General features: G+C 32.4%; 1 protein-coding gene across 1 annotated transcript in view; it reads right to left on the bottom strand.

Annotated features, from left to right (window-relative positions):
* Positions 1-20,671, bottom strand: part of LOC135128234 (ras association domain-containing protein 10-like) — a 63,731-nt gene extending 43,060 nt beyond the window's left edge. Inside the window, exon 1 of the mRNA XM_064055134.1 lies at positions 20,536-20,671. The gene's annotated coding sequence lies outside the window, so the exon portion shown is untranslated. The remainder of the gene's footprint in view (positions 1-20,535) is intronic.
* Between the last annotated feature and the right edge of the window lie 4,982 nt (positions 20,672-25,653).

The following is a 25,653-nucleotide window of genomic DNA, read 5'->3' as shown; positions in this document are numbered from 1 at the left end:
CTTTAATAGATTTTTCTTTTTTTTTTGGTTTTGCTTTTTTGTAATTTATAAATGTCACATTAAATGTATTTTTTGGTTTATTAATTAATGAAAAATAACAGCTTGTTTTATTAATAATAATGTACAACGATTATTTTACTACCGTTGTTATGGTTATTGTCCTAAAAAAAATAAAACGTGGATTTTAGTCACCATCGTTATTATAAAATTACGTTTTTCTGCTCATATTGAGAAAATGTTGAATTTTTAGTGCATTTTGCATTGAGCAAATTAACCATTTTTACTGCATTTTGCATTGAGAAAATTGACCATTTTTCAATCTATTGAAGAATGATCATTTTTCTCCACAGCTTTTGTCCAATCAGAACGCGACATTTCCTTTTCTCCACAATTCCCCACTATCACCCCTAATAAAAATTGAACTCCTCCATGCGTTACCCTGGTTATATTTTGTTTACCCGTCATCATTTTTTTAAAAATTGATAATCTTTTTGTCTTTATTTTCTTGATTATATGAGCAGAAAAAGTAAAAGTATAGTGTTAAACACTCGGATGAGTGAACTCTCATTCTCGTGAATTGACCAATTTTCTCACTCGCTGAACAATATACTATTTTTTCATAGCCTACATCATAAAGATTTTTTTTTATCTTTGACCTGTTTTTGAGTTAATTTTGGGACCCCGTTTTTTTTTGAAAAATTTAAAACAATCTTGAGGTTCTAGGTATTCCTGTGTGGAAAGAATTTGAAAATGCCTTGGAGCCTCTAGTGTGTTTTCTTATAAGAATTTAATTGAATTTCTTACAGGATACGTTTGCTGAAATCAGTCTTATCCTAGTAGGTACTAGCCCTGCCCACCCAACCTCTATTTTTTTAGAAGGCATCTCATTTGCCAAAATTAGTCTTATCTTAGCAGCTCCTAGCCCCGCCCGCCCCCCCTCTCTTTTTTTAGAAGACATCTCATTTGCCAAAATCAGTCTTATCTTAGCAGTTACTAGCCCCGCCCACCCACCCAGTCTTTTCTTAGAGGGTATGTTATTTGCCAAAATCTGATGACTAATTTTTACAAAAAGATTATCAAAATTTCGAAACATTACGAGCTGACTTATATGCACAAGACATAAATTTTGAACATCTTCTCTAGTGTTTAGTTGGTTATGCTTTAATGGATTTTTCTTTTTTTGGTTTTTTTTTTTTTGTAATTTATAAATGTCTCATTAAATGTATTTTTTGGTTTATTAATTAATGAAAAATAACAGCTTGTTTTATTAACAATAATGCACAACGATTAATTACTACTGTTGTTATGGTTATTGCGTGGATTTCAGTCACAATCGTTATTATAAAATTACGTTTTTCTGCTCATAATGAGAAAATGTTGAATTTTTACTGCATTTTGCATTGAGAAAACTGACCACTTTTCAATCTATTGAAGAATGAGCACTTTTCTCCACAGCTTTTGTCCAATCAGAACGCGACATTTCCTTTTCTCCACAATTCCCCACTATCACCCCTAACAAAAATTGAACTCCTCCATGCGTTACCCTGGTTATATTTTGTTTACCCGTCATCATTTTTTCAAAAATTGATGATCTTTTTGTCTTTATTTTCTTGATTATATGAGCAGAAAAAGTATAGTGTTAAACACTCGGATGAGTGAACTCTCATTCTCGTGGATTGACCAATTTTTTCACTCGCTGAACAATATACTATTTTTTCATAGTCTACATTATAAAGATTGTTTTTATTATCTTTTTGGGACTCCGGAAACCCCCGTACATAACGTACTGAAGAGTAAAATCCGCCATTTTTCAGACACCCGGTAGAGCGACTGTATAATCTTAAATACTGAGTACAATGTAGCATTTACTATTGTATGTCGGCCATTTTTGGGATAAATGTACTAAACAACTCTGCGATACCTAATAGATTACAACATAACTGTCTTCTATATCCATTGTGGTTAAGATTGAGGTTAGTTTTATATGACGTGTTGACATCTGTGACATTGGCCTCAAAATAAAAGAATGAATTGTACATTAGATTATATTAATTATTATGATTTTCATTTGGCCACTTTTGCTTGCTAAAATCTTTATTCAATTTGAAATGAGTTTATAAAGGTATAGTTACACATCCATGTTTGTAAAGTCAAGCTTGACAAGTTGGTATCTAAAAGCTGCATAGTGGTTAGTCCAAAATCCATGAATTTAGAAAACAATTAAACTAAATTAGCAAGTTAATATAACAAATCAAGAAACTTAAAATACAAAATGTTGCTTGAAGTTGGTTATATTTATACGTTACACGTTATTAGCTTCACTAAACGGAAAATTTGTCGACGCGTTTCATCAGCTACGCTGCTTTGTAAAGATGACAGCATAGTAGACGATGAAGACATCTGTGTATTTTTGCAGTTTCAAAACAATTAAAATTTTATCGACTGAAAGGAGAGTTCCAGTACGCTGCCTCCATTCCAGCAGATTTCTTCTGATTAATATTGTCACCTGAATACAGGTAAATAGATGCCAAGAACGTTCGTCCACGATTGGTTAAGAATAAAATGCGTGGAATAGTCGGCACGATTTTCGCAATTCGGTAAATGAGTGTTAATTTGAGCGTTGCAAGGTTTTTGACTTGGAACGATCAAAAATGTAGGTCTTGGTTGGAAATGGTAGCGATTTGTCGTTTATTGCTACAAAAATTGACTATAACGAAATGTCACCGTTGATAGTAGCGGAGGTTTTAGTATGGGACATCTGTTTTATGCAAATATTGGGAATTCAAACAATGCGCATAAATTAAAACAAATTAAAAGTACAAACACATCTAGAGGTTCTTTAGCTTGTCGCCGAATAATTTTTACATGTTTGAGTGTCTCATAAACTTCAAACCTATTTGTCTAAAACACGCGGATATTTTATTTTATGACTATTTTTATTAAAATCCATCACTTAACTAACAAGAAACGCCTTTAATTTATGTGTGCCATCATTTTTTTTCAATTAAAATTTTCGACGAGTCTATCTGTTATCTGGATAAAACATCTAATTTATTCTGTTAGAGAGTGTAACAATGTCACAAGAAATCAAAAAAAGCCAGACCATGCCATATGCGTGTAACTGTGTCAAGTTCAGATGCTGTTGTAGGCATATCATTAACTGTATTGAATGACTGAAAAAAACGGTATTTTGCAAAAATCAATCTCGATTTCGTCAGCCGATGTAATTTACAGAAATAGCCCGCAATTATGTCGCATTCAAATACTCCTTCGTAATTTATTATTAATATGCAGCGTGTAATGTTATTAGTGTCTCTTAAATGTAGATGAAGAAAAAGTGGAATAATGAAGTCGCCCTCATTAAATAGCAAAGGCAATGCACAAAATATGAATATAAATTGTTTGATTATAATGGAAGTCCGTGCGGAAAAACCTCCACAAAAAGAGCATTAGATAAGAGCATGATGGAAGATTACGAAGTGCAGTCAAGAGTATTAGAAGTCCACAGATGATAGACATTAATAAAATTATGCAGGTGTTTTTCTACTAGGTTCTAATTATAAGTTTTTTGTACCACACCAGATAATGATATGACACAACTAGGTGCACTTAAACTGGTAAAGGCCTATTGTAAGTGCAGGAAATGGAGTATTTATACGAAATCGGTTTACCATTACGTGCTTAATTAATTTGTTCCATAACATGAATTATTAGTGAAATCATTAACACGACATAATGTATCAGCAACAAATCACTGTCATTATAATATAGAGATTAAGATATTATAATGGTCATTAGCGTATGTTTTGTTCCAAAAGGTACCTCAGGTAATTGTTAAGCAATGATACATTTAACAATCTAACAACTTAATGAAGAACTTCTTCCGCTCTTTGTTAATACTGGTCATTAAAAGTCTAGGACTAACGAACTAATGAAGATTTATTTTTGTGTGGTGACACGTCGCGAAATAACAAATTACTGAAGAAACGAGTAATCATTAAATAATTGGGGGCACAGAAAGAGGTTTATTTTTGCAACAAATAAATCAAACAAACCCTCAGTTTAAATGACACTACATTCTTCAGCGTGTACAACATAACCTTCTTAAATGAGAATGTTGTTAATATTGTAGCGTTACATTCTTGATATAACGTTGATTCAGAATAAATAGTTGGAGTCACTTCTAAAAGACAGCAAACTAGAAAAACAAAAATCTCTAGGACCACCACAGTCTGAAGAGAACTTTACACTGGTTCTTATTTGTACCTACTCCGAATTGGTGGCATGATTTCTAGTCAGAAGACAACGGACAATGATCAAAATAAATTTTCGAAGTGGAAAGTGTAAAGTGAATTCTTTCTTTTTCTTAAATATGTGTTTCATGTGTGGTCGTGAGATATTACATTACATTATTCATGAATCATACTCCATACTCTGCCTATTTACATTATCTTCACATTTAATTTACACATATAGACATATTTTAAAGTGAAGAATCTAATAACAATAATGCTTTTCAATATCTTCATTGTTACTGGTGTTTTAGAATGTAAATTTATTCAACGGTTTATCAGATAAGCGCTCGAACAGGGCATGAGACGATTTATTTCATATTCAAGATAACGAAAATTTTAAGGTCGGTGTTGGTGCAAAGTTAATGGATCCACATATGCAAAGTGTAAAAAAAGGAATACATTTTCAGAACTGTTAAGCAGGACGTCAGATGTTTTCAAAAGAAATCCTTATTGAGTGTAGACTTTAGAAGAAAGTAGAAACTGGATGCGCAGATGTTAAATTTAGATGTTCAGATGATCAAGTACAAAAAAAAAGAAGATTCATAATAAAAAGGAAAATTGTTGTAAAGCAATTTGAAATATCAAAAAAGTTTGTTATGTTACTGCTAAAACCTTTGATTCAGGTAGGAATTTCAAGGCAGCTTTTTTGCACTTTTTTTTTATGAAATTTGTTTTTCAACTTTAGCTTATCCAGAATATGTTCCTGTGTTTCCAGCTATGCCCCTCATATTTTACATCTTCTGACTTTTATTTTCTTACAAAATTTATTATCTTCGTTCAAATACTAAGCATATTTTTTTAATATTATGTTCATTACTTATCAACAGTTTGTATCCTATGCAAATAAATCTATTTTCTTCCCAATTAGTCACGAGAATATTTAATTTTTTGAGAAAAATGTTACCTCTGGCTGAGATTTGAACCCGTGAGCAAGGTGTTACCAAGATGGTTCCAAGAACTGAGCTACAATTCACTGTCATTTATTTGTTTTTAAAACATAATATTTTACTTCTTGAGAAAAGTAAATATTAAGTGCGAAGTTGCTTCTGCGGTTGTCATGAAATGTAAGATTTATTTTACAGTGCTACTGAAAAAAATTCGGTTTTCAGTGATGACCTGACGGAATAAAGTTAGCATTTGTCACTCGGGCATTTCAGAAAACTAGTTGTTATACAAATATTTTCAGTGCTTTTGCCTTCTGACTGAAAATACATATAATAATAGGGGAAGATGGGTTCGAACAAGATTGTTAAATTTTAACGTAAAGCAAAAATCGCTCAATGCAACCAGATTAAATAACTAATATTTAGAAAAAAGGTTGGTAGAAATAATACTTTTATATGTTTTGTTACTCAATACTCAACTCTTATCAATCATGTATGTGTGTGAGTTAGAAAACATGGGAGGTACCCCTTTCTGACCCAGTACCTCAGTTTCCCCCACCGTCCCTCACATCTTCTAATAACGGAATATATGAAACGAAACCGAAAGTATGTGTCATTCTGACACAATAATTTTTCATTTTCATCACACTCCAGCGTTTACATTTGTTGATACGATCGACTACCTCGCAACAGCAATGTAAGTCACAAGCCGAGGATCAGAGGTTAAAAGTAACGACATGTTTGTACCTGACGTTTTAAACAGCTGAAAGAGGCATTAAGGTATTTTATAGTAATGGGAAATTAAATTATTAAAAATATGAGGATTATACGACTTAGAATCGAGGTTTATTGTGGTTTCACACCGCTTTTACCTTCAGGTAATTAATTTAAGTTGTAAATAAACATTGTGATGTTAAATTTTATTAAATTAGAAAAGCCATAAAATTTGTACCGGTTGTAAATATTTTCGTAAGTTGTTTATCCATTAAGACAATAAGAATGCGTCACAACTATAAAAGTGATAGTTTGTGATCTTTTGTACTCCAGACGAACCCAAGATGAAAGAATTTACTATGAGTCATGACATAAACACTTGTAAGTCTTATTACCATATAATGTGTAATGCTATTTGTTATTTTGTGACCTTTTTTGGCGACATTTTTCCGTTGGGTTGTTACGAAAATTTTACGCTGTTTCGGTGTGACCTATAAAACCAGACCGTTTAAAACTTTTTAGGTACTTTTACTTCCTGTCATTATAAGCCTTTGAATTAAGGAGAAATCTTGAAACATTATGAATCTTTACGGCGTTTTAAATCTCAATTGTGTGGAATACGCGTGGAAGCAAAATCAGCGATTTTATCTTAATTTATCATCGTTATCTTATTATTTATAGCTTTATTAGTTTTTATACCCCACACAGTAGTGCCATACACGTTACTAAATTCAAACAAATACCTCTGAAACGAGTCACTAAGTGCACTTGTAAAAAAAACTATTTTCTATCTCTGTGAAAATCACATAAATATCATTGACTCACTAAAAGAACACGCACACACCAACAGGTGACACTTAAATGAACCTGTAGATACGTTAAAAAGCACCTGTTAGGGGTAAAACCTACCGGAGCGAAGCCCTTTTAGCGTTCCACATTGATGGAGACCAACTGCCGTAATAAAAAGATCGTTACGTTTTGTACACTTGCACAAAAGCGACAGGTTTAGTTTTTTTCTCTGAAAACTTTGATTACACTGTTTACGTTGTAATTACGGTAAAAAATATGCAAGTCGCCCTTACAACCATTACTTATATTTATATCTTTCTGAGAATTAGGCACCGATGATTATCCTCAAAGAAGATTGATGCAGAATGACACAAAGGCACTGTCACAGTAGGCCGTGATTAAAGCAATTTTTGCTTGGGGGCGTTTTTCAAGAATGGCAATTACGCAACAAGCACAAAAAGTTTTTCGTAGAACGTATGTATTGCGAGCTTTACGCACGGTAGTTTGAGTGCATGGGGCAGTTTCGCTGTTTTCAGCGCCAGGTTGCTGAAATATCCGCCGCTGGAAGCTTTCTAGTTTGCTATCTACAGATAAGAGGTGACTTCTTTATTCTATGTAATTGTTATTTAAGACAATGTGTTTCATTGTTACGTTGTTGTTAGTAAATAAAGGTCCTTCAAAAGTAGTTGAAAATATTTTTTGCTTCGCAACTTAACTTATGCCTTGATGTCTGGTTCCTTTAATCCATCACCATCTAGAATAGGAAATGTTAACGTATAGACATTTCAGTGCAAAACGTCGTTTATTCAAGCTATGAAGGGGGGCAATTATTATTAGAATAATTTCAAAAATAGAATTTCGAGAAGAATGTAAGAAGCATTTATAGCTAAATATAGAAATTATCAGTATACATATTTAAATGTATTATATAATTTTACAAAACATTAAGTCTTACCTAAATCTGTATGAATACACTTTAAGACTAGAATTGATGACTTAATGTATATATAACCTTTGAGATTTACTAAATCATCAGACTGAGTTATATATTTTTGTATATATTTTTTTCACAAACTTCCAAAGAACTATATACTTTTAGAAAGTAGGCTGCTTTTAAAAAAATAAATAATACCAGTCACAGTGTAAGAAAAAAAGTGGCCCATGTATCTTTAATCACTGCGCTATATAAAAACCTGGATGTCTAGGGTAAGCAATCAAGGTGGATTCATGAATAACAAGTACCTACAGGAGCAAGTTATTTTATAAAATTTAAGTAGTATTTATCACTAAACTTTAGAGGTGACTTCAATAAATTATTCTTAACATATGTATAAGATTTGCCAACAATCGGTGGATTCGGAGAATATATGTACGAGTATAGTGTGGTACCAGAGGCTCGCTGGCTTCGTGAATTGTTGTTCTCCATTTTGTTCTGTTTCTTTCCTTCTTTTTCCAGTACTTGATTGTACTTGTATTTATGTCTCTCAGCATCTTTTCTTTCATTCTCTTTTTTGATCTGCCTCGTCACCTGATTCCTGCCATTTTACAATCCCATATTTTTCTTGGCACTGTGTACCATCTTTCGTTAACCTTTTTCGTCTTTTTAAATCCAATTCTTCTGTCTGTTGTCCATCTACCCCTGCCCTATCTGTTGTTCCTTGTAGAATTATTTTTGTTAATTTCAACAATGTCAGTAAAGGCTACAAACATTTCAGGTTTATATTCATGACTTTCAGCTTGAATTTCCACCCTTAAAGCCATTCTGACATTCCCCCATTACTCTTTTCAGGTTTAACAATGCTGTCCCACTATAATTCTGCTATCACCATATCTTGTCTGGGACTTTTGTTATTTTTGATTTTCATAATAAATTATCTCTTCACTTTTCGTTGGCGTTGGAGGGTTTTCTTCTTTCTTTTTCCCACAATTTCTTATATATTTTGCCCACCTCATTTTTCTGCGCAGTTCAGTAGTTCTTCAAAATAATTTTTCTTCCTTCTAATATTTCTTGTTCTCCGCCTATTAAATCTTCCGTTTTTCTTTTAAATATTATCATTTTCGGCTGATAGATAGCCCTTTCTTTCCTTGTTTAATCCCTTGTACAGTTTTGCTATTTCTTTATTCTTATAGTTTTCTTCGTATCCTCGTACTACATTCTCCATGAGTTTTCCTTTCTTTTGTCGTATGTTTTTTCGCATTTTTTCTTTTGTTGTTCTTATTTTTCCTCGTTTCTTCGGGCTCGTTTAACGTTTTAAATCTTAATTTCTTAATATATTCTAGTTCTTTGTTGCATTCCCTATCGAACGACTCGTTTTTCTTCCTACTTATTTCTTCTTTAAAGTATTGACTTTATTTCTCACAGCTGCCTATCATTTTTCTTCCTTCCGTATCTGCATCTAGTTGTCTGTAGCTTTATACATTTGTTATAAAATTTTTGTAATATTTTTTTACTAATGCATGTTTTTTTTTCAGTAGGTATTTATGATCGATAATTTTTATTCTTTGGGAGATTGCTTTAAATTCCACTAGTGGCTGTTTTCAGCTCTTTAGCTGTTATGAACCCTGTTCCTAATCTTCTATTCTTTCCGTTCTTATTCATAAAAATATAGTCTTCTACTTCCATCATTTGCTTTCCTCTCTGTTTCGTATCTTGTATTGCGCCCACATCGTATTTGTATTTTTTAGTTTCTCGGATTAGGTTCTTCTCTCTGTACGTTGGTTTTACATTCCATGTTGTCAGCTTTCACCTCCCATTGTTTCTATTTCTTTTTTTTGTTATTGTAGCGTTGATATAGATGTTTTCAATAATCTTAGTAGTTATTACTTATCTTAACTAAGTATTTCCATGCTCTTTGTCCCATTTCCATTCTTCCTTCCCTGTGTACAGTTTCCTATAACCCATTTAAATTGTTTTCCCTTATTTCTTTCCTCCTTGCATTCTTAGTTTGCTGTTGTTTTGCATTAATATAGTGTTACGAAATAGACTCATACGCCGCTCCGGTACGACGCCTATGGGTCTTCTAGTATGTACTATGACTCATCGGCCAGGGGGCGCGGCATTCGCTAAAGGAAAGCTTGGAAGCGGATGTTGCGAACGGCCCAGAAAACCCTCGAAGCGGCGTGCTCGATCCATCGAGAGAAACGTATAGGTGTAAATAGAGGCCACCCTCGGGAACGATGATTCATTCAGCGAGTTGAGTCAAGAGAGTTCAGTGAAGTTACGCCGGAATTATTTTGTACATAATCGCTGTAATAGTTAGTCGTGTAAATTCAAGTTAGTAAGAAACAAATTGTTGAGTTTAACTCCCGCCGATTTTCAGTCATCGATCAACGTAACAATATTTTCGTCTAATTGACTTGTTAGTTTTATCAGACATGAAATTTTCAATCCCATTCTTTAACAAATACTTCTTGGTCTGTATTTATTTTTCTATTGGAGGACAATGTTATTCCGTGTTTCATTTTCTATGTCTTCTACTTATATCCATCTCCACTATAACTTTCTTCATTTATATACATATTTTCTTCGCTTATTTTTACGTACCGAGCGTAAGCTGGGGAAGCATAGTAATCGAGTCCATCGAACGAATGGCCACTTCTATATTTTCTTGACGTTTCACAACCTCTAGAGTATGAAAAAAGTAATCTCCCGTTACCGTCTGTCTGTCTGGCGTCTGTATCCATTTTTATTAGACACGTAATTTTCAAAACTGCTGAACCGATTGTTATCAAATTTTGTATGTAAGTATATTGGAAAAATCAAGTAGATGGTTAATGTAAACCAAAATTATGCTAATCATCCCCACCAACAATTTGATGACATCATTTTAAAGAATTCTATGTTTATTTGATTTATCTGTTATGCAACAATATAATCCTGTAAGTGTGGTGTACGAATCCGCTGACGTCACTTTATTTAAAAATGTAAACCATCTCGGGGGCGCCGAATGTTTTTTTTAATGTGAAACCTTCTCGAAGGTCCCAACTGTTTTTTTTTAATCTAAAATCTTCTCGGGACCCCTAAATGTCTTTTTTTTAATGTGAAACCTTCTCATAGGTCCCAACTGTCTTTTTTAAAAATGTAAAACCTTCTCGGGGGCGCCAAACGTCTTGCCTAAGAGTGGAGAACTCTCTCGGGGTCCCAACTGTCTTTTTTTAAGAATGTGAAACCTTTTTTTCTCCCACTATTGTATGTATCACAGTTTCATAGTCAAGAAAAGTCTATATTTTCTTCTAGATTTTTTTGATTTTTTTCTAGTGACTTCTTTCCTGTTTTTCTTAAAAACATCTCCTTCCTCCTTAGTATCCTCCTTCCTGCTTTCGGAGATCATTTGTCTAATAAATATCGACACAGACGACAGACAGACAGACGGAAACGAGAGAACTATTTTTGTATACTCTTGGGGATCAAGAAACGTTAAAAACCACGAAAGTACTTATTTGGAGCTTGTTTATCGTTAGAATAATAGATTAATTTTTATATCCACTTCAATTTTATGAGAAAATTATGAGGGGTTGACACAATAGGAGGGTGGGTCACGATTGTAAAATAATTCGTACCGGTTAGAATAGAGAATAAACTGAAGAAGTCGACAAAAAAGAAGTGGCAAAAAATATTTACAAAGTCTTAAAACAAAAAATATTAATTTACCACGAAAAGACAATATGAATGACATTTATACATAAAATACACATGCTAAATAATAAAAAAGCGATAATAATCTAATCACTATCACTATTAAGAGGAAATTTACAGTTATTACCGTATTTAACTTCACATCAAGGTAATAAAATTTTAATGGTTAGAAGGAAATAACGTTCTGAGAATATTTTATACAAAATTCATATTTAAGATAGACCTTTTTATACAAATGTCAGTTAAAACTATTTTTATTACTACGATCTTTCTGTATAAAGAAATTATCTGGAGATAACGCACTTTATCGTTGGTGTTAACTAATTACATGATTTCTTCATTATTTTATTATTAAGAACACTCAGTTTATTTGTTCAAATGGCAAATTTCCGCTAAATATGGGACACCATGTATATTTGGGTATTTTACTGCTGAAGTTTAAAACATATACCACCATATGACTGAAAAAAACTCTTCTAGTCAGCCATGGAACCAATTAAAAAAAAACTGTGTTGCTAAAATCTGCACTGTCACAGCTGTTCGTTTTTAATGTTATGGGAAATTGTTCGCAAAATTCTTCTATGCATCACATTAAATAGTAAGACTGGATAATAAAACTGACAGGTAACTTCAATGGAAAACAAGTGTTGCCATTTTTTAATAAATATATTTTTGGTTTGTTGAACACGTTACAGAATAATTGTTAAAGCATTTTCCGTCTTTTTAGTTAGAAATTAAACACAAGATACATTAAGTTGTAGAAAGGCATTTCTCTTGACGTATTTGCTTTCTTTCATTACGCAGTGTGTAAATAGACATGACATGTTGATAACACACTTTAGAATGTACCTATTCGATATGTAACAGTGTAGAGACATAAAAGAGCTTTTTAAAGTATCTAGGTGATCGAACAAAGTAGCACAGGCATAGACCACCAGTCGGACATGTGGTTACCCGATTCAGTATTTAAATTCCCAAAAAATAACTTCTCGCCTCCAAGAACAGTTTGCCATTTAACATTCCACATTTATTCATATAGCTCACTTAGAATTCTGATATGGGTATATATATTGTACGTATATTTATTTAATTGTGTAGGTAGAAAACAGTTACGTAAGCGAGTGCGTCTTGAATTGTTCAATTGCTAAACCAGGCTACATGCAATGAATAATCATAAAAGTTCAGGAAACGTAAATTTATATGCTGTTTTGCACCTTCACTGACACTCCAGACTCACTAATACACAAAGTTTATTAAAATTAGCCACTTTGCGATAATTCTAATCGCCCCCCTTGCGCCTCAGTTTGGCCATTTTTTGGTAAAAAACCGTTCCTCGTCACGACAGATGTCTCGTTTAAATTTTCCATATTTGCAACATTGTATTTCTCTGCCATAAACGAAGTTTTATGGCGAAACAGATGTCATCCGCGTGACATGCGAACAGTGTACGAATTTTTCCCGTGCGAAGCTACTCGAAAGTAAAAACGTGATGCAAATCACATTTTTTGGTTCGTTTGTAAAAGTAAAATCTCCATTAACCGTTTAATTAATTCAAGACAAATTCGATTTTATTGGCGACCAAACTAGTCGCTCGTCCTGATAAAACGGAAGCTTTTTTCAAGCGAGCTGTTAATTAAAAATGAATCAGGTATTATCTTTACAGCGCCATCGACATTATAATACCGCATTAATTCGCATCAACTCGAGTTAAGGCGTTGATGACTGCCTGAAAACCGGCAGGTGGTTTTCGCAACATCTTACACGCAAGTAATAATTGTTTTCTGCCACAGTGTGCTTTGTTTACCTGCAATTTCGTACGATAGGATCATCTCGGAAAATATAACGTTTTCCAGAAGAAACATCACTAATTCTAGTCGTCATTAAACCATTTCGTTAGTTCTGTAGGATTGCTATAAGATTGTTACAATGTCTGGAAGCTGGCAGAAGCGAGTGAAGCTCTGGACTGTCTAAACTGAATTCGCTCGTTTGATCGTAAAAATTCTCCTGTCAGTCTATTATTATTTCTATTCCATTGACGTCAAGGCAGTAGATGTCAATTTTATACTTCTGCATACGATTCTTCATATCATTACAGACGATCTAGCTTTGCATTTTTTATATACTCACATGACTACGAAATGTGAGATATAATCTACGCATTACACAACCGTTTTTTCTTTTTCCACCAATGTGATTGTACTGGTTGCTTCAATATTGGGTTATCAGGATAATCTTTTGGTAGGAAAACGTCCCATTGAAAAAATATTCTCACAGTTTCCTTTCTTGATAATTTGCAGATATCTGTTTTGAGGCAAAATCGGCTTACGCAATTTCTTAATAATGATATAGACCTGCATTATATCAGCTAATTACCGTTTTAATTAATACGTCGGTATCACGCGACTTGCATGACTTAAACAAGTTCTTTTGCATATAATTTAGCCGTTTGATTAAAAGTGATTTAAGCTAGTTTCTACAGACCTATTTACTCAATGCCTATACGCTTTACATGGACAGAGTGACATTAAGAATCTTTACAGCAATACTATTTGTAATTGTCGCTAATTAACAAAAAAATATTACAAGGAGCGTTGTTGTAACACATGGTTATAAATTCAGTGGGGCAAAATTAATTAATCCAGCGTTGAATTTGCAAAAACTTGTCTAGTTTGGCGCCCGGATTAAAAAAATAAATCTTGCACTGAGAAGAAAATGATTTCCATAACGTAGGCAATATTCAAGTTACGTCTAATTTATTTGTAATTTCACTAAAAGTCAATTATTTAAACAAAATTAATCTCAAGAGTATAATTAATGCAAGATCAGTTAATTAATGAGTCGTATGTAACACATCTTATTTTTGTTTCATTGTTCGTAAATTCATATTTCATGTTAATGTGTTTAACTGTCCACAGTTCTACTACACTTGTTTCTGGCAATTCTGGTAATTCTAGCTCTTATCCAGATGTCATTTTAACTTGGAGAAATGTAAGGTTTGAATGTTAATTGAAATAAAAACACCAGGTTTCGTGGAGAAAGCGCAACATACGGTTTTGAGTCAAAGCTAACGGTTTTTTTCATTTGCTCAAATGGATTTTTAATTGTAAATTTCATATGGAGATGCGTGTCTGCGTTAAACGCGCAGTTTGATTTAATAGCTGCGTGTTTTGTGAAGACGGGGTAGAGCGTATCATATGCGGCAGGTTTTTGGCGTATAGAGATGTGGTGTGTGTGTTATACTTATAAATACAACGTCCTCTATAACAGGTTTGCTAAAAAAAATACTACATCTAAATAGGTATGTTTGATATACACTGAAAACAGTCTAATGCTGAAATTATATGTAACTGTTTCTGTATAAAACACTAATAAACAACGATCGTTTTTGAACAATGAATTTCGTTAAACAATTCTTAAATTCCTTTATAGATCATCAATGCCACAACTATTTTCCAACTTGAATACCAATTCAGTGATCATTTAGAATTCAGAATATATACTGTGTTCTAATCTCTACTGACAAATCTAGAATAACATGCTTACATAAAATTGCTATAAATATAATATCGTATTATAAGGTTTTTAAAATCTAGAATCTATATTACACTATCATCGTTTAAAAAAAACCCTTACTGGTATCACTCATACTTATTTTGGGTTGCCAATAAATGCCTTAACAATTTCTCAACTTTATAACCTGGACTTGAGTTAATGTCCTGAATACACCAAAAATCTTCAAATGGCTGTAAATGAATAATTGATGCAGATATTTTTGTGCTGAATATCTTATTTCAGTCATTTCCCTTATAAACAATGTAGAACTATACCTTAAATATAAGTGTCACCATGAGTCAGAGTACAGGTCATAGATAAAAAAAAAACAGTGGTTTCAAAAATCTAGCCCACCTTCTAGCCATTTATATCAACAGGGATTCGTTCCAAGATAATTTTTAAGCAGACATTTTCCAAATTGATAAAAAATTTACATAACGAACAATTTCATTGTTGCAAAATTGGAATACATGTGGGTATTATAATATGTCTTGATTGTCTGAACAATAGGTTGCATAATTAATTAAAACAAAAGAGAAAAATATGTACCGACAAAACATCAAATAAATGTAAAATTATTAGCTTTTGTTTTTATACCGTTAACTCCTACATTTTAAAAATTGGTTTCAACTAAGTCAACTTTATTACTGCTAAACAAAATTAGTTTTCTTAAATAGTAATTATAACTTGGAAAGAAATTCTCCGTTCTAACTAATTTATTTTAATTACAATGCATGCAAATGTATTCTAAGTGTTGTTAAAACGTTTTGATTAAATGCAGTGTAACTAGTTCAGCAATTAATATTTGCGCCGACGTTTTTACAGGAAGTCTTAAAAACACGTGGTCAAAATTTACGTCATCGAATTATATTTATGATTCGTTATCACGATCGAGACCATAAAACCCATAATATAAGAACTTTGAGAGCAGTTTGTAGAAAACGCCCATTTCTTTTGAGACATTTTAATTTATTTCACGCAGACTTGAATAAATTTCGGTTGTTGTAGCGGACGTGGAAATTTTTTTCAATAATTTATGTCGAACAAGAGTACTTACAACGGTGACATATCAAAAAACCGTACATTGTTCATTTATCAAAATTTTCGTATTTAGTGTTGCGTCCACCCACTCTGGCTATTAGGAACAATGCCGTTTTCGTACAAGAAATTTCACGCTAACTGTACTAAATAATTTCGTGGCACACAAGATAAATGTAGAACTGAGATTGCTTGGTAATTTAGGAGAAAGAATAAAATACACACATTTCCTCACTTTGCCACAATAATTTAACGTAAAACGATAGGTGGGTGGTATTTATCCTACGCAAAATTATCACGGACATTAATTAATTCGTAAATAATTTATTTAAGTGGAGATTTATGGGCTATGGAAAGCACGGATTTCTGCTGTCCAGGCGGCGAAATACCATCACGTTCTTTAATATTTGTTTCAACACGCTGTAATTCCACACAACGAGAATTTCAGGTCATATTGGTTTGGCTGAATTTTTATTGTGCGCACACTTAAGCCGACAACGCTTTGAATTAATAAACGTCGGACATTCTAAAGGCATCTTGCAACAAATAGTTTTATTTACCGTTCATGCATTTTGTATGCTGGAAATGCTAAATTATGGGGGCTTTCTTATGTCAGGCGAATATATCATAAGCCAGAAATGATCAAAATTAACAGTTAAGTTAACCCAACGTTGTTATTAATTTTATACTGGGCTTATCACACTAACTAAAAATTGCTCACATTTTTTCGCGAATCCTACACTGCTTTCAGATTAGCCGGTATTAAAACTACACCGTTGGAGGTTTCTTACATAACTTCTTATTAATGACCTACATCGAAAATTTAGTTTTATACAAGACGTTTTAGATTGCTCCAAGCTCCATCATTTTACACACCGTAAATTGCTGGAAATTGATTAGAAAGAACAAAAGAAATGAGCGGAAAAGCAATCAATATTTTGATGACAAAATGACGTGGATACATAAATAATTCAGAGAAATGTGGGTCTTGATGGAGAAATCATGGAGTGATTTTTCTTTTTTGGAAATTAAATTTAATATTATATATTTATTACCCGCTTAGTTTTTGCACGTCCGCTAACCATTATTATTGAAATATATATTCAAATCAGCGATAAACGGAGCAGTTGGGTTTCAGAACTATAAATCAAGTGGCGCAGTTCGACCTGGTTTGTAAAATTATAGTCGGCGCAGTTTTCAAATCTCCAAATCAGAGAATGTACATTGAATGGAAAACAAAAACTGCATTTTCGTGTTCTAGGAGATTAGAAGATATTACAATTTTTGGCTGCTGCCAATTCTAGTGGTAAATAGTAATTACCCCCAAGGTAACCGTTACAGACGATGATTCTCTGATTAAAATAACTTCATACTTGTTTGAAGTTTTTTCACAGGTGCTCTTGACCAAATTTTTTCCAAAGAACATACGTTGCACATACAAACAAATTACAGAAATCCGTACAGACGTAAATATTCATATTTTTAATTACTTGAGATATTTTCATAAATGAGTGACTCATGTTACAGACAGCACTAAGTAGCAGCTAATTTTCATTTATAATCATCATTATCATACCATTATGAATAATTGGATCTGAAAAAAATATTCATGGTCAACCAAGCACACCTCACAACTGTATTTTCCAACGGAGTGCACGAAAACTGTAACAACTATAATTAATTATATCAAGACATATCTTACAATTTTTTTCTGAAAGTATCATTCATTTAAAAACAGATGTAAGTTAGTATTAAATTACAAAAAACAATTTATGTCTTGTTTAATTAATTAATTAAATTCTGAACTTGACCCAGGACCAGAAAATTGCACAATCGAGATTCTTGTTGCGATAATTTTTGTAATTTGTGCGATAAGGCCATGCACACTATCCTTTCCCTAAATAGAGTCGCTCTAATTTCGGACCCACAAGGAGTTCCTCGTTCGATTAATAATAGCGTCCTAATCTTCATGTATAAGGCATCGAAAGGTCAGTGTTGATCACGAGCGAAGCGTTGAAAGTACTATTGCGAAACCGTCGAAATTTCTAGCTAGTAATATGAGAAAGACGAAAAGAGCTTCAGACCACCAATGTGAGTGCGTGCAAATAGGCTAACTTCACCAGCCTTGGTTTTTTCTTGCTTATTCCACATGGCTAATTAGTACCTTTTTACGGCTTTCAACGTGATTTCGATGCCTTTCGAGGATAAGTAGAAGTCGTTTATAAATTGTGTACGCGAGGAGAGTCTGAAACACATACATATAGTCTCTTCTTCCAACTTTACGACCATGTTTTATAGTATCGTAACTTCAAGTTTCAATGTTTTATTGGTACTTTTTGGGCAAATATAATAATCCGTTAGTTTATTTTATTGTGTCGTAAATGTCTGAGGAGTTTTATATCAACACTTGCAATGCTTCTAAAAGATTAGCTCTTCATTATTAAAATACTATCTTGTAAGATTATTATTTTATTTGGTATTTTACGATGAGTCACGTGCAAGAAAAAACGACCAACCTAACTGTATATAAAATCACATGTTTATTTTTCTAATGGTACTACATTGACATCTGCTGCTGCAGACTGGTACTCCTCTTATAAAATTGTCTGACGGATTTATAAAATTCACTTTCTATGGAAATACTTGGACGTTTCGTTGCGGTAACGACTCACTTTATCAAATGTTCGATCAACTGTTACTGGTTCATTTTCTAATATTTTTTGAGGTGCAGGTAATTTGTTTAGATTGTTCTTGTAATAAACGGTTGTTCCCAGGCCAACTGAACCACGTCCAAATTTTTCAATTTATGTAGTTCACAGAAGTTTCCTTGTGTGTTATGTAAGAATGTATCCAGTCAGACAAAGAAACGAATTTTTACACTTTTTCCACCTGCCAAATTAAAAAAAAAAAACATTTTAGTAGTAGTTTTAAAATTGGGAATACTACACTGCATGTGCCATATATCTTCATTCAAATCTGTACTACTGATTTGCCGCTTCTTGACTTTGGTGCTATTAACTACCCACAAAGCTCCGTTAGTGCTGTCAGTTTCTCGTATCGCTTAAACGCGTTACGCAAAATGAGAAAATTAATTTCTACTATAATAATTTAAAAGCAAAAACTGGTGCAACGATCGCAGCTTCACATAAACAATAACCAATTAATCTTCACCTATTACTTTGAAGCTCGGTATGTCTATTAACAAGAAGTCACGTTAAAGGAACGGAAATACAGGAACAACATTTATAATCATTCTAACAGGTATTTGTCAGAACAATTAAGTTCTTATTTTTGCATAATTTATTCTTTAATATTCATATTGCAGTAATTAGGAAAATAACGCCACTTTAATTATGCGACTCAATAAAATAACAAAAATAAAAAACAAGAGCACAAATATTTCTACCTGAAGAACTATTTAAGGATAATGAGGTATATTTTGAAAATTACTTATTTAACGAGTTCAAGGAAACAACCTTGTCGTGATTGATTTTTCGGTCAACTGGCGGAAATGACAAAAATTTCAATCCGTGAAGATGAATAACAGACTTCCTCCGGTATAAGTCACCGCAATTTGCATGATGGGAAGTAGGATGAAGTAACAAACACACCGATGGTATAATCACAGAACGTTTCTCAATATTGTACCAGTGGGGGACAATGAGTGCCATTTAACTTCTGTTGTACCGGATGTGACAGTTGCACCACATTATGAACTTGACAGGTGTATTTGGATACACTTGTTACGCTATGATAGCTTAACGGCCTCGACGAACACCTTGCATGCACTCGATTCGGTCGTCTAATATCAAAGCAAAAGCGCGCTAAAAAGTAGCTTTTTAAAGCAACTCAGGTGCGAATTTTTCGCCATGCGTCCGATTAAGTTGATAACATTATGGACGATCATCTTTCAGAATTACCACGAATGGATAATTAATTAATTCAAAACAGGTTATTAATCAGTCGTTTCATTATTCGCAGGTTTTTTCAGGAGACATCGACGATGCGTTAGAACAGGTCTCACAGTAAATTCGGTGGCGATGAGATTCCGACAATATGAAGACCCTTAACGGATTTGTAATAATGAATTTCCGTTTCCGTTAAGCCAGGCTATTAGCGTTGGCAAAAAATCCGCGAAGATGTGGTGCGTTCGTATGGGCGTTATGGGAAGGTGTAACATTACCTTGCGTAATATTTATGAGATTTTTAAATAGCGCTTCGTAATACGCAATTATTCTAAAACAATGCAAAGAAACCTAGTTTTCTTCACCGGATTTAGTGAAAGGATTTTTTCCAAACCATACGGTCTGTGATGAACTACTTATTTTAATTAAAGTGCAATAAAACGAAGTTTTTTCTTGTTGCAAAACTAGATTTATCTAATCTGACATCATTATTTTTTGTAGAGTTGCTTGACATAATATGCAAGGCTATTTATGTTTTGTATGCCAATTTTAATAACATCTTTAAACATTTTAAAGTCAAATGAATACCTCAATGAATGTTAATGCAAAAATATTAACATTGCTAATAATGCAACGCCCTTTATGTAAATACGTCCTTTTTGTATTATTTATTATTTGACAGACAATTACGTTGCAATTAAATGAATAACGACATTACTTACCAAAATAATCAACGATGATTGTAGATGACACAACACGATATAAATTACTAAATCCACATGTCAGAGCGCTAAAAAATTGAAAAATCTCTTGTACACACACCACAACAGTCGGTCAAAGACTGGTGGGTGAACTACACCATGGATGACTGAAAGAGCGTTCAATGAAAGCTCTCCCCACTTTGAAGTCTGCATAGACAGCGTAGAATATCTAATACTACTAATTATGTATGCTGCAGCATTACTGGCATTTTTTTGGCAACAAACTAAAAAACAACTTGGTCCACATATTTCATCACAATTGTTTTCACTCATACTTCAGACAACAATTAATTTTGATTTATAAATAATAATAAGAAAAATAAAATGGGTCTTTTGACTAAATTCTCTTTACGTTTTTGTAAAGAGTACGTGTTTCATTTTTAATTAAAGCTTCATTTTATTTATTCTAAGATAAGTTAATCTCAGCAATACATTTTTCACCTACTGGAGTTTTAGGTCGTCCAACATTTCTAAAAGACTACTTTTAATTTTAAAACCATGTGTCTATAGCTAAATGGTACTGTTGCACTCGACTTGTTCTTCTAAAACTGTCTTCAATAGCTCAAGAATCTTAGAGGCTTTTTCGCTTTCTTTCACACAAGAGACGATGACCGCGCACTGCGACTGAATTGCTTGTTCCACATTAGGTACGCAGGTAGTATTTTACAAAATTATCTACAGATATTACGCTAAGTATCCTGCTGATGCAATTTTTAACAGTTTTTATAGCAAATGCATGTCCTTTTAAACACACCTCGACAGGATAAACTTCACACTGAATAAGTGAAAAACGCAACACAGTTAGAAAATAAAAATTTAACACATGCTACAACGAGGGTTCATTTTACCCAAAAAAACTGTATAAGTTTCAGGACGACACAATACTTTTACAGACTTAAAAAATTTTTTTTCGTAATGAGAGACATTTGCGATAATTACCTACTAGTAAATCAGGTCTTAGTAAAAAAATGTAAAAGTAGAAATAGCCATTTAAGTCCGGCGTAAAAAGTGAACCGTTTCAAGGTTAAGTGGTAAAAATTTTCTGCTCAAAAAATTACACCATTCATTATCGTGATAAGTAAGATTGCATGTTTCATTATTTGAGTCTTTTGTAACAAAATACTCACTTACCAGACGTTTGTCATATTTAACTGATTGTTCACATGACCTTAAAGACTGGTAATGGCTTAAAAAACTTCGGTCAAAAATTAAGGCATGAACGAAACGCTATGTTAACAACCGTGAAAGTTTTTGTACGTCTGAAAAATTATTATAATTCATTATGTTGGTACAGTTCTCATATAGTAAGTCTTAATAGTTGTGTCTAGTAATGTAGTGAAAAGTAAATTAAATGGTTTCTGTGTTCCTTTTTGTGCATAATATGTTTATTAGTGACAATTTGTCACGTTCACGCCGAAGTGAAAAAACCCATTTAACTTGCATAGATAAGCACTAGATAAATATGACGTTACAAATTAATCTAAATTGCAACACTTATCTAATGAATACAGTTTACCTACATTTGTTCGTTTTCTATGAAGTGTGTTTTCTTGTTTTTCTTGGTTGATTTTACTCACTCTGCATAAGTAGATTTTCAGCTCTTTCATAAATGACATTTAAATTTTGCACCTATGTTAGTGTACATTTTTTTCTTATAAGTACTTGAATGTGAGTAGTGGGAGGCAAAAGTAGTTTGTGAGAAACTTCATGTAAATTAAGCTTATTGGTAACAGAACAAAATGTTACAAACATACTGGTATTTAAGGTCAAGTAGTGGCGAAGCCAACAGTTGTACCCTTTGACACTTCAGTCGTAATAACAGTAAGATAGTAAAAGTGAATAAGCAACTAACGAAAGCTTTTCTTTCGTTGACCTGATTGAAATAAGTTGCATACGTAATTTAAACTTTTATTTGTTTTTCTTTCGCAATTTTGTATTTATTAACAATATTACAAAAAACGCTAACAAAAAGGTTTTATTGTTTATTGAGTGTCGCCACATTAATCGTGGGCGATTTATCAAGAAATTTTTGTCATGCCACATATATGGTGTTTATTGGATATTATATTTAAGTTTTATTGTCGTTCTAACAATATGAGTTGTATTAGATAAACATTCTTAAAAACATCTTTATTAACTGTTGTAAATGTGTTTAATAAAAATTTGGTTAATGTAGAGGGAACTGAAAGTTGTCGAACCATTCAGACTAAATAAATGTGAATCATTTCTTCTGTAATGAATTCACGTTCTTATTTACCATTGTCCCTACTTCCGTCTGTCTGTATAGTTGTCGTCTGTTAGGATTTTTATTAGAACCAATTGTCAAATTTTATAATATTGTGCAGATGATCAAATTTTGGCTAATCATCCCCACCAACAATTTGTTGTCGTCATCTCCAAAATTTAAAGTAGTAAATATTATTTAAATTTTATAAAATGAGATACTCCTGCACATGTCGTTTATGCACCTCTGTTGAATTTTTATCTTAGACATCCAGATTTTTGGAGAAAAAAGTCAAAATCACAACATTTTGCAATTTAATTTTGCATACGTTTTAAGGTTATCGTAAGACTGGTAAATCCTTAATCAATTTTTTTCGTTTATATCCCTCTAAAACAATAATGACATTGTTTAATAATAAAAAATATAATTTTTGGTGATTCCAAAAGCATTGTTTATTAATTCAAATCCAATTCTCATCTGAATGAGTCGGGTTTAAGGATTAAACTGGAATCAATGGAAAGTAAAATGGTACGTTTTACCTAACATTTTTTTTTCATCTATTTAAGCTTTTTTATCTGTTTTTTCATCTATTTTAAGGTACTTTATCATGTTTTTAGAGCAGGCCAATTTCAATTTTGACATTAAAGTTGTTTATTGTTTTTTTTTTATAAATTAAAAAAAGATAATTTTTGTAGTATAGTTTTTTTAATGCATTTTTTTAACATTTCATCCCATGTTTAAGGTTATTTTTTAAAAAGTTGTGGATTTCTAAAGATTTTGACCATGATTCCAGTGGATCCATATAGAAACCGCTGACTGAGATTTTTACAAAATAAAAAAACACTTCAGCGTCAAAACTGGCCTGTTTAAAAAAAATGATAAAGCACCTAATAATAAATTAAAAAACAAAATGTGGGGTGAAACGTATAATTTTGGTTAACTACTACAAATTTGTCCCTTTTTTTGGTATTATATATTTAATTGCATAGCATTGTATACTCCTGCATGTCTGGTTCATGAATCCGTGCCGAGTTTTCACCCTAGGGTGAACAGATAAGACTGACTTTGGCAGATGATATAACCTCTAAGAAACTAGAGGGCGGGGGGGCGGGGCTAGAACTTGTTAAGATAAGACTGATTTTGACATACCTTCTAAGAAAATTATATATAGAATATTTTTATTAAATATTTGGGTGTATCAAGTCAGTGATTTGGGGGTCATCATAATTTGATTTCCGTAATCAGGAATACGAGTAATTTATCTAAAAATTGGAATTTTTGTCCACTCAAGCTTAAGTGAGCACAATGGCAAAGCGTATTTTTTCTAGAAACTTTCGTATTAATTTTTCAACAGATTGATACTGTCTTTTATGTTATTTTATAATCTAGTTTTTGAAAATTTTGAAAATGGATAGAGAAGAAAACCAAAGAAGGAGATATAGAGCAAACGATAGCCTGTGATTGGAAATTGGTATGAATATATAGGAAAGTTTCTGTTGATACAAGTTTTATAGAGGATTTTCATAACTAAGTGTAAGGGAAATTTATTATTATTGGCAATTTGTTTAATGATACCAAGTTCACTCTCAAAGGCTTTTCTGACTTTGTGGAATGTGGAATAAGAAATTAAATGATGCGAATTTATGAGATGAGGGGTGAAAAGAAGGTCAAAAAAAATCTGGATGACTAGATAGCCTTATTCATCAAGATTTTTGGGGAAAAAATCAGAATTGTATTTTACAATTTGACTTTAAAATTGTAAAAGGGAATATATTGAAATATTGCAAACGTTTTAAGGTTATAGGAAAGATGATAAATTGTTAATCAAAATTTGTTCGTTTAAGGCCTTCTAAATTATGACGTCATCTTAGAATTCTGACGAACAAATGTTCTTTAAATTTTATAAGATAACATATTCCTGCATGTAGGATTTATGAATCCGTGTTGAGTTTTTACCCTTAGCATCCAGATTTTTGGAAAAAAAATCAACATTATATAAATGCAAATATTTTAAGATTATTTGAAACATGGTAAATTGTTAATTTCTTCAAATTTATGAGTGTTTTGGGGAAAAAAGTGAGTATAAATTAATCAATGAGTTTTTTCCTCTGCGTTGAGGACACAAAATCAACCAAATTTCATTTTCTTTTCATCGCTGATGTTTTGCTAGTAGTCGAATTCGGTCGAGGTATAAACATAAACAGTCGAAGTTTAGAGAAATTGAGAATGTTAACATTTTTTCCAGTTAGTTATCTGTTTTAAATATATTTCAAATTTAAAGACACAGGCGTTGCGAGGATGTTAATTACGCCAGTTTATAGAGGTTAATAAAACGAAAATAGCAGACTCTAATTTTATAATTTTTTAAAAAAGGGGAATTTATCGGACTATACTTCAAGGGCGAGGGAAGTTCTGTCAAAATAACCTACTACAATTTTTCAATAGCTTTGTTTTTCTTGGTAGCATCATCAAAATTCCAAAAACAACATCGTTTTTTTAAAACACCAATATCGCCAGCAAAAACTGAAAATAATAATAGTAATAATAATAATTCCCAAACAATACAATAATCCAATACAATACAACAAGGTTCCATTTTCTAAATTTCCCGGTGGACCCCCATGTCCTCAATCCGACACTGAATTTACTATGCGATTTTTTCTTTTGTGAATGAAACTGAATATTAATCCTTGCTCGCTGAGTCTTGATTGCCATAAAAAAACATTTTGCTTTTTATTATATTTATTGTACCGAGAGATCGAAAAAAACATTTGTCAAAGTTGGCCATGTACGTTTGTCTTAGTTTAAAATAATTTTTTATTAAACGTCACGTTGACAAAAGTAATTTGCAATGT

Source organism: Zophobas morio, unplaced genomic scaffold (assembly GCF_036711695.1).
Source record: "Zophobas morio isolate AGI-343-1 ecotype UQ-CSIRO unplaced genomic scaffold, CSIRO_AGI_Zmor_V1 ptg000002l, whole genome shotgun sequence".
In the NCBI taxonomy this organism is placed as follows: domain Eukaryota; kingdom Metazoa; phylum Arthropoda; class Insecta; order Coleoptera; family Tenebrionidae; genus Zophobas; species Zophobas morio.
This window is presented reverse-complemented; position numbering and strand designations above follow the sequence as displayed.